This window comes from Mus musculus, chromosome 7 (assembly GCF_000001635.26).
Source record: "Mus musculus strain C57BL/6J chromosome 7, GRCm38.p6 C57BL/6J".
Taxonomy (NCBI): domain Eukaryota; kingdom Metazoa; phylum Chordata; class Mammalia; order Rodentia; family Muridae; genus Mus; species Mus musculus.
The window spans coordinates 137,720,997-137,732,103 of record NC_000073.6 but is presented as its reverse complement, the minus strand read 5'-3'; positions in this window follow the sequence as shown (position 1 = coordinate 137,732,103).

Below are 11,107 nucleotides of genomic sequence, written 5' to 3'. Positions count from 1 at the left end.
ATCACAGAGAACAAGCCCCTCACAAACCTCGATGAAAGGACTCATTTTAACATTTAGAAAGTGTGGTGGTTTGAATAAGAATGGCTCCCAAAGACTCATATGTTTGAGTGCTTAGTCATCAGTGAGTGGCACTACTTGAGAAGGATCATGAGGTGTGGCCTTGTTAAAGTAGGTGTGGCCTTGTTTGAGGAATATGTCACTGGGGGGTTGGCGGGGCTCTGAGGTTTCAGAAGTCCAAGTCAGACCCTGTGTCTCTCACTTCCTGCTGCCTATGGATGCAGATGCAGAACTCTCAGCTATTTCTCTGCACTATGTCTGCCTGTATGCTGCCATTCTCCCCACCATGACGATGATGGACTAAACCTCTGAAACTGTAAGCCAGCTCCAATACAACACTTTCCCTTATGAGAGATGCCATGGTCATAGTGTCTCTTTACATCAATAGAACACTAAGACAGAGAAGTAATTCTTGAACTACCTGGGACAATAGATGATTCTAAGAACAATTAGCTGACTTGGAGCCCTGTACAGCTTACACCATTGTTATAGAAAGTAATGGGACCATATCTATGAGGTTCTAAGGAAGAGATATTTACTTCCTAGATATCTCTATCTATAGCTAAGCCAGGGACTCAAGTTTAAGACAGACTTGAGACAGTTTTATAAAAGCAGACATTTTTTTGTTAGATCCAAAGCAGACAAGCCCTCCAAATGCAGTAGTGTTGCAATGTCCTAAACAGAAGGATTCTCTTCTGAGCAGGTGAACAGAAACCCAAACTCTGCAATCCTCAGGAATCACATAAGGTGTGTTTCTGTTTACCAGGAAAAGCACCACCTCCTTTATTCACCCCCAACAATCAACTCCCTGCCATAAAGGCATCTAGTTCCCCTTTGCCTTGAACAGAATGCATCAGCTCAAAGTCCCCCACTCTGCTAACCATCATATAAATCCCCTTCCAGCTGAGCTGCTTCTCCATATTCCTGGGAGGCAGTTGAGCTTTTTGTTCCCCCAATAAACTGTTTTCTACCCACAGAATGGTCTAGTTCAGTGGTTTCACTATGCCCTCTCTTGCAGCTCTAAATTTGTTGGAGCTCAGGGAAGCATAAACAAGAGGAAGGCAGTGGCAATCTTCATACAAGATACCTGTTCTTATTTTCTTTCTTTTGCCGTGATAAAACACCCTTAACCACAAGCTACATAGGAAATGAAATGATCTCTTTCTGTTTACAAGTGATAGTCCATCACTGAAGAGATCAGAGCAGAAACCCAAGCAGGAACTTAAAGCAGAAACCATGGAGAAACACTGCTTACTGACTCATTCACAGACTCCTTCCTTATATATCTCAGGACCACATGGCCAGGGAATGGTGGTGCCCACGGTGGACTGAACCTTTCTGCATTGATTAATAATTAAGACAACCACCCACAAACATACCCACAGTTAAACCTTAGCAACTCCTCAATTGCGACTTTCCTCTCAGGTGACTCTAGGCTGTGTCAAGTTGACATTTGAAGCTAACTAGGACAATGTACAAAGACAACCATGGGGAAACTCCAGTGGGTACTGGGAAAGAAAATATGGCCCAGTCCTCCAGGCAGGTATGTGTTCTCACCTTCTGAGAGGTTAGGAATAGGATAATTGAGTTCTCCCAGAAGTTAAATGATAGACAATAAATTCAGATACATGGAAATGAAATAGTCAAGGAATGGAGATGTCTACCCTAGGAGCCATGATGAAGAGAGGGTCCATAAACAAGGACAGAAGAGAAACATATAGAAATTCAAGATTCAAAATAAGTCCATGGTCACAGGTGAGAGTTGAAGGATAGGACAGAGAAAGAAACTCTGCCGGACTCCTGCTTTTGCCTTCCCTGGGAAAGAAGTGGTCAGATGAGAAAAAGGAGAAACACATTATATAAGTCAACTGACTTTGACCTCACCATTTCTCACAATTATATGTCAGAGCCCCAAGTCACCATTATGTCACTAAGATCTCATTTAATTGGAACCATTAATCTGAAATTCAACAGTCCCTCAAGCTTTGCATGTATTGCTTCTGTTGTATTCATGCAAATTTAAATTAAATCACATTTTACAGCCTACCATACATCTTATAATCCACTTTCATCGCTGTGGTGAGCTACTTGAGCCAGCAGATAGACCACCAGCCACCCTCCTGCCATATGCAGAATAAAGATTGGCTTTGGAGAAGGTTCATTAAACATTAACCAAATACCCTGTCTTGTTAGGGTTACTTTGGCTGTGACAAAACATCATGACCAAAGAAACTTGGTAAAGAAAGCATTTCTTTGGCTAATCTTCCACATCAGTGTTCATCACTGAAGGAAGTCAGGACAGGAACTCAAACAGGGTAGGAACCTGGAGGCAGGAGCTGATGCAGAGACCATGGAAGGATGCTGCTTACTAGCCTGTCTCTCCTGGCTTGCTCAGCCTGTTTTCTTATAGAACCCAGGACCATCAGCTCAGTGATTATCCCAGCCACAATAGGCTGGGCCATCCCCCATCAATCACTGATTGAGAAAAATGTGTTACAACCACATCTTATGGAGGTGTTTTCTCAATTGAGGTTCCTATTGTTTCCAATAACTCAGTTTGTGTCAAGATGACATAATACTAGCCAGCACACAGCCCCAAATACCCTGACAGCCACCACATATCTAAAATTGAATGTGAAATATCCTCCCTAGGTTCATGTTCTTGAGGCCTTAGTCCCAAGCCCACAGCACTATTTTGACAGGCTGTGGAGCCTTGAGGAAGTGAGGCCTGTACAGTGGAGATAGACCACAAGTGTGGGCCTTTGAAGTACAGCCCAGTCCTAATTCTGTCTGTCTCTCACTGTTCCTTGTTCTGTGTCCAGGAACAAACCTCTGCTGCATAGCTTGCTGTGATGGAGCAAACAGCTCTGCTTGGCCCCTTTCTCCCTTGATGGACTGTGATCTCCAGAAACCATGAGCCAAAACCAATCTTTCTTTCCTTAAAAGTTTCTTGTATAAGGTGTTTTGTCATAGCAACAAGCAAAGTAGCTAGTGTACATTCTTATGCATATGTTTACTGTTAAACATTTTTACTGGGCACATACCATTATTCCCAAAACAGACAAGTCCCAGAAAGGAAACCTTTTCTATTGAATAAACTGTATCAAGTCCCAATCAATCATACACATTGCCCAGAGTGGCTCCTCTTCTCCATCAAGCCCTCTCCCATCTCTGTCTGAGTCCTTTCAAGTCCTGTGACCTCTACAATCAGTGTTCCCCTCCTCCTCTGCCCTCAGACGACAGTGAGTGTATGGGACCATGCAATGTCACCAATGCACAGATGGGATGGAAGGTAGCTGTAGAGCAGCAAGCACCCCACAGCCTCCGCTTGCCTGTGAGCTTCATCAGAACAGAGGTGTCATAGGTAGATACACAGACCAAAAAGCAGAATGTGACATTATGAACACTCAGTCCCAGAAAAATTATTTTTGGTTAAATTTAAAACAGAAATTCAGTGTTATACATTCATGCTAAGAACTACAATGTCCTCGAAATAGAGGGAATTTTTCAAACAGGAAAAATAGGCTTCTGGCTACACGGAGGGCCTTTCATTCTCCACAATGATGGCACACAAGGAACAAAAAGAAAGCACATGCTTTGCCACAGTTCAGTGACCAGGGAACCTGGGTCAGGCCTATCCCATCAAAATACCATAGTCCAATTTTTCCTCCAAAATACACCCTGATTCTGGTAAGTTGGGGGCCATGTCTGTATATAGTGACATTCTGAAGAAAAGATCTTATGAGCTGGACCAGCATACCAGAGCACTCACTCAGCAGACAATTCTGGACTGACTTGAGGCTAAGAGAGGCTCCGTGGTGCCAGAAATCTGAGGCCAAGAGTCTCTGGTAGGGCTGCCAATGTGACCCTCAAGATCAGAGGTCCACTCTGCCCTAGAAAAGTGGCATATGCACTCATTCACTCCTCATCCATGTGCCAGCATGACAGCTTTCCTCAAACAAGAAGGGAAAGGAGCAGGATGCTTCCCTTCTCAGCCTCAATTCAGCCATTGCCATGAGAATTCTCCGGCAAGGGGTGGACACAAGTCTATGAGCCGCATATACATAGGATATTTGCAAATACCAGGTTCCAAGATCACTCAAGGATAGAAGACGTCCAATAAGCTCTGACCTGGGCCAGTGAAATGGCTACTCTCACCATCCTTATATGACTAAATACTCCAGTCTCTCACCCCTACACACACACACACACACACAGGCCCCTTGCAACCCAGACATTCTTGCTCCTTCGAGTGGGGCTGGAAGATGTATGCTGGAGGGCATGGCCCTAGTTTTACAAATGCCTGGCTTCCCCATACGTTCCTTGACGCCATAAAGAAGATTCTATGTTCTCAGAAGTTCCTCTTGGCACATGGCATATACTTGGTGCTCTAATTTCTTTTCTGTTGCTATGATAAAATGTCCTGCAAAAAGCAAGCTAGGAAAGGACTCTGGGTTTGTTTGTCTGGGCTTTCAGTTCCAGAGGGAATGGAGTCCATTGCAGAGAGCAGAGAAAGCAGAGCGGAGCGAGCATGAGGCTGGCCTGACCATGGAGAAACGGACCGGACCGTTCCATCCATCCACACATCAGGAGAGGGGGAGGGGGAGGGGGAGGGGGAGGGGGAGAGGGAGGGGGAGGGGGAGGGAGAGATCACAAGTGGGGCCAGTCTCTAAATCTCCCAAATATACTTCCTCTACAAAGGCTCCATTTACCTCCTAAAGGTTCCATAACTTTCCAAAATAGTGCCTCCAACTGGGGACAAAAACTCAAATGCATCAAACTATAAGGAACATTCTCTCTCTCTCTCTCTCTCTCTCTCTCTCTCTCTCTCTCTCTCTCTCTCTCTCCCTCCCTCCCTCCCTCCCTCCCTCTCTCTCCCTCTTCAATAAAATGTCAATTTTTATTTCAAAACTATAGTACCACAAAATGGGGACAAAACACTCAAACTTTAAGCTTTTGAGGGTGTGTCATCCTAACAATAAGAACCAAAACTTGCCAGTGAAGCTTATCAGCTTGAAGGAAAATCCAAGAAACAAAAGCTGGGCTCTGCCTGGGCAATGCTACTTCACCAGATTCTTTTTTTCTTTTTTTTTTAACTTATTCACTTTACACCCACTCACTGCCTCCCCAGTCACCTCCTCTCACAATCCTTCCCACATACCACCTCCCCTGAGTGGGGTATCCCCCAACCCTGGCTCATCAAGTCTGGGAGGTTAGACACATCCTTTCCCACTGAGTCCAGACAAAGCAGCCCAGCTAGAAGAACATATCCCACAGACAGGCAACAGCTTTTAGGGTAGCCCCAGCAGTTAAGAGCACTGACCGTTCTTTCAAAGGTCCTGAGTTCAGTTCCCAGGAATCGCATGGTGATTCCCAACATTCTCTTTCAAACAACCATATCTGGCTTGCTCCCCAATCACCCATCTGGTTTACATATTGGAGGGTGCAGAATACCTATGTCTGCCCCGCTGTACCTACCCGGGCCCAGGCCCTGGGCCCTTATCCCCTAGGGCACTATCTCTCATTCCCTTTGAACAAACTTCCCACTACAGAACCTATTTGGTGGCCATTCCTTAACATGGGTAAGTAGGCTGAAATAAAGCTGAATGAAAACGCCCTCCTAAGTGCTGTGCAATGGCGCCAAAGAAAATCAAATATGTTCTACGAGCACGGGTTTCCTTGCAGGGTCTGCAGCAGCTGTCCAAATAGCCCTGCCTTTCCGGCCCATTACTCCACCATCAGGAGCCCATCATTAAGGCTCAGCTCACTGGGCTGCTATGCTTTCTGGCTCTGAAGGCCTTGAAAGTTATTAGGCAATGTGTGTTACTCGGGAAGTTTCTGTGTCTGCTCTAAGATACATGTGCTGCTGTTATGACTGGCTTCTGTCCCAAAACCCATGCATCCACTAGACAGCTATAGGGAAACAGCCTCCACAGTCTCTGGACACAGAGAAGGAGGAGCCTCGGGAGTAAGAGGCATAGCCTGAGCAATCTCCCACAGCGCTATCACACTAACAGGGACAAAAGTGACACACCTGTCCTCTGAGGGAGCTAGTGGCCATGGTCAGGCCTGCACCCCAAACTCACCCCACACATAGGGTCACCCCACTCAACAGCCTACCCAATTATCATCATGCTATTCACACCCCAGCCTGGGAGTGAGGAGCCCTGTGTCTGTCCCCTTCCTCAGCACCATGCAGCTTGGCTAACACTTGCAGCTTGGCAATCACAAGCCACACAGATATTCAGGTCTTCCTGCCTGCATGGGAAAGGGGTGGAAGTGGATAGATATTAGGGTGGAAATTTTCCATTTGTAGGGTTGTAGAATCCAGCAAATCCACAACCCAGTTGGATGTTTGCTAGAAGAAATGAATGCACTTCTTGCTAGTTTTCATGTTTACAAAATAAACAGCCACTGTCAAATTTTACACTCTGGAAGCTGCTTCTTGCTCAGCCTGAGCTCTCCGGGATGTGTGTTCTGGCCTGGGGTGATGGGCAAAGGGATGCTAGCAGAGTCAGGGAACTTAGGGGTTGGTGTGTGGCTACCCACAGAGCCACCTCCATTGTAGCTGCCTCAGCGGGCTTGTCCAAGGGGCTCCAGAGTTACCTACAGTTCTATTATGAACCAGCGGATCAATTGACAAAGCACATCAGCTATGGCTCATGACTAATGATAAATAAATAAAGTTTTACCGCAGCAAAGGAGTAAAAGCAAGCCCAAAGGAGCTCGAGCTCGGTTATCCAGAACCAACATGAGAGATTCAGGATGTAGCTCTGTCTGTCTCTGGGACTGTCCCGACTCCATAGCCTCATGTTTTTCATTTCTCCCTTTCTGTGCTGGATTCTCAAAACTTATGGCCTTTCCAGAATGACCCAAAGTCCCCAGTCACCTTTCGTCTGTTCAGACGGCACCTGCACCAGCTTTGGGCTGAACTGTGTCACAGATATCATATGCCCCGTAGTCGCAGCCTCCTGCAGCTTAGATGCAGATTCTACTCAGTCATAGACTTGAGTTTGATGGGAACTTCAAGGTGTAAAGTGAAATGCCAAATGGTCGTTAAAATGCACTTGTGTTTATACTTATTAGCTTACGGTAGTTAATAAATGTTCAGGTGTTTGCCATATCCTATGTTCCGTGTCAAGTGCCTTGTCTACTTTTGTGCCTGGGTAGCCTGATTGGACCTGAGGGTTTCTGACTCAAGCTTGGCCAAATCCACATGTTCTTGGAATCTGGATTTGGGAAGCAAGAAGTGCCCGATGTGTGCAGAGAAGCAGAGGTGTGTGGGATAAGAGCATGCCTGGGGCCTGTGGTCAGTGAGCTTCAGGAAGAGGCTGCCAGCCTGTCTGCTGGGGGTTGCCTTTGAAGCAACACCAGCCCTTCCCACACAGGGTTCAGTGTCTTAGAACATTGCGAGTTCACCCTCTCTTTTGTTAACTACTTCTATTTGCTTTCTATCCTAAGTAACCAAAAGGTACCTGTGAGCTAGCCCTCCTGAAAGATTTCCTAGAGGCTATGCTACCACCTGACTCTGTGGCTCACACACTGTGATTCAGCTTTATATAAATTCCATGAAGCAGGAGGTAGCTATGAGCAGCCCAAGCCACACATTCCTATAGCCATGTAACTTAGTTGGTTATGTGGTTGCCCAGCATAGCAAAGCACTGTATCCAATCCCAACATAAACCAGCCCTGGTGGTACACACTTGCAATCCCAGCAATTAGGGAGTAGAGATAGGATGATCAGAAGTTCAAGGCCATCTTTGGCTACATAGCAAGTTCAAGACTATCCTGGAGTACATAACTCAACAAAACAACAACAACAACAACAAAATGAACCAGACACTAAGTCAGAATAATGCAGAGTGACCTGCCAGGCTGATCTGAAGCTGAACTTGCCTAGACAGTGGTCACTGCCTGTGTCCCCACACAGGTTGAACCTTCATTTGGAGTTCAGGCTCTGGCTCATGAGTTCTCAGTGCAATTATCTCCATCCAACATCAGTGGTTCCTGTACAGGGAGGGATGCTCAGCAAAGACAAAGATATGGGCAGCCTAAGCAAGGAGAGTGGCCTCTAACAGATGAGGGCCCTGCAGATGCCTGGCCCCATGCCTGACAGCCAACAGAAAGCAGTATTCATTTTCTCTGAGACACCATGAGTTGTTTCCAAGCACTCTCTTGCCAACTGGCTGAGTTCTCCGAGTATGCCAACCCTGGTAACCCTAAGGGCAGGACCACCCACTCAGCAGCTCAGGGACACCATGGGGCCCTGTTATGTTCTCTGCAGTGTTTCTTATCATGACAGGAGCTCCAGCAAACCCACGAAAGGAGAAAAACTCAGCCTAAAGGCAGAAACACCTGGCAGAGCTGCAAGATCGCAACAGCAATTCTACGGAAAGGTGCATGGTGGGGGTAAGAGGTGGGCGTGACAGGGGGGATCTTGGCTGCCAGCCCAGCACTGGCAAGCCAAGTATGTGTCTCCTCCCATCCTCAATGCTTCAGGCAGCAAATCTGATATCACAGTGTGCTCCCAACAGGCAGAGTGTCTATTCCTCTTACTCAAAATTTTCCAACTTTGCCAGCTCTGGTCACCACTTCTATTAAGCACGGTTAATGCTCTTGAAAGAGAAGGATTCTGCCTGTGATGAGCCAGGGCCTTCACTGTTCTACACCTCGGAGTCATGCCTGCCAGAGACACTGGAGATCATGCCTGCGCAAAGCAGCGACATCGTGTTCTTGAGAGGCCAGAACAAAATTCGTTCAGACACAAAGGCTCACAAAGAATCCTCAGATTGGTCAGCCAGGCAAGAAACAGATGGGCAAGAACCATAAGACCTTTAGCTCATGCCCTGAAGGTTACCTGAGGCCTAAATCCCAATTCCACAAATGTATAGGAGTTGTGAAGCCTGAGACATTATAGCTACACTCTTTTAAAAAAGAAAAAAACAAAAAACAAAAAACACAGTGAGCTGTGAGGTCATCTTTGCTTCCTCTCAGCCCTGTGGGAACTCACATAAGTGTGTTAGGAAACTGGGTGGGTGAAAGGGAAGCCGGCATCCAGCCACAGGCACAGTTGTGATGTCATGTGTGCCTGTGACGTGTGCATGCTCTCCTGACTTTCAGACAATCCACCCCATAAAGCAGTCAAGAGCTGTGATGGACAGCTCCAAGAGGGTGGAGGAGTGGGGTTTTGGCTGAGGGCCCTCCACCTAGACCCATCACTCTCCGATGAGCTGCTTCTTACAAACGAAACTCGATGAGTTTCTATGACTTGCTCATGGTCACACAGCTTGGAAGCCCCAGAATCAGAATTGAGGTCCCGGTCACCACAAGGCCAAACCCTGGCTCTTTGTTTCATCAACCTAAACCCTCATTGGCTTAGTCTGATGGCCGTGCCTGAGATGAAACTCAGAGAAGGCAAGTGGGGAACAAAAGACCAAATTGCCAGCCAGTGATTATGGAAGATTCAACAGTCCAAAGTTCTACTTAGCCTCAACCGGTGTTCATCCAGGAATGAATGAATGAATGAATGAATGAATGAACAAATGAATGGCATCTCCTTGTTACAAGATTGTGCCTAAATAGGTCGTTAGAATTCCCAATTCACCCAGCTCTTCTGCTGCTGCCTTCCTTCTCCCACACCCACAATCTCCCAGAGGCCAATAGTACTTCCTTCCTCGGGACCCAGTAAGAATTCTTTCCACAAATCAGATCCCAGAAATAGCTTGCCTCAAACCTGTTAAAAAAAAAAAAAACTACTTGAGATGCAAAGAATTGCCATAATTAAAGCTTTAAAATTAACCAAAAATAAATTAAATACTTCCCATCACTCATATTATTTTTCCGGGCTGATATAAAGATAATTATTACTAACTAGCAGTCATAATGAAAATGAATCTCTAAGTTCTTAATGGGTTCACTGATACAGCTCAGTCCACAGTTATCCTTCAGCAGCCTACAGTTAAATGCTGTTCTTACTGAAGTTGACTTTGAAATGTCCAAATGGTACTCAGAGTACCTTGTAGTTTAGAATCACAAAGGGATAACAGCTCCAGCAATATCACCCAGTGATGAGATGCCATCTGCCATCTGGAAGATCCTTCCAAATGCTGAGGCATCAACCTGAGCCACCAGACAGTGACTTCCTTCCCACCCTCCTATCCAGCTGCTCCATCCTTGGATGAGTCCTTTGTCACCATCTAATGTCACCAGAGCTTGAGGTGTAACAAGTGTCCCTTGAAGGTACCATCCCTTCTTTCACAGGTTCATCTGCAATCACCCTTACATTAATAAACTCCCATAGCCTCCCAATGTTAAAGTGAGGTTGTGTTCAAGGGAAAACTCAAAGTTGCTGCATAAAAGAGCCTCTGAACTGGGCTTGCAACTAGATATCATCTGATGCCAATACACCAGTGCTCACAGAAGCCCCTGCCGTACATAGACAAGTGAATAATGGGGTTGCATTTCCTACCACTTTATTGTTGAACAAAGCCCTGGTGCCCCTATAAAGGCTGCACCCATCCTTTTGGCTTCACCTCAGTCAGCTCAGCAAGTTCTCCATGGAATCTGCAAGCTTAGCTACCTCCAGGGATGGCTGAGGCTCCATCGCTGGCCCAAACAGGAGCTCTCATCCAAAGCCATGTTGCCCCCAAACTACCACTTCACTCTCCGGGGAAACAAGCACTGTCCCCTCCCCAGCCCCCACCCCTTCCCGTGCTTGAGTAGTATGGCTATCATCATTGATATGGAAGATGGTGAACAGTGATTGACAGGTTCACCACGGGAGGATAATGTGACTTCAGCAGGGGCCATAATGAAGAAAATAAATATGCATCTTAAATTTGTGATTTTCCTTAAAATATTCAACCAGTCCGCTAACTCTGAATACTCTAACAACCCTGACTGTACTGAATCAATTGTAGTTCACTTTTATTGTTTTTCTCGTGATTAAGCATGCTGGCAGCCGCCAGTTTTATGCATGAAAGAAGAGAGGGTCCAGCAGGGTGGTATGCATGCTGGTGTGCAGTTGGGGGGCTCAGCACCTGCACCTCTG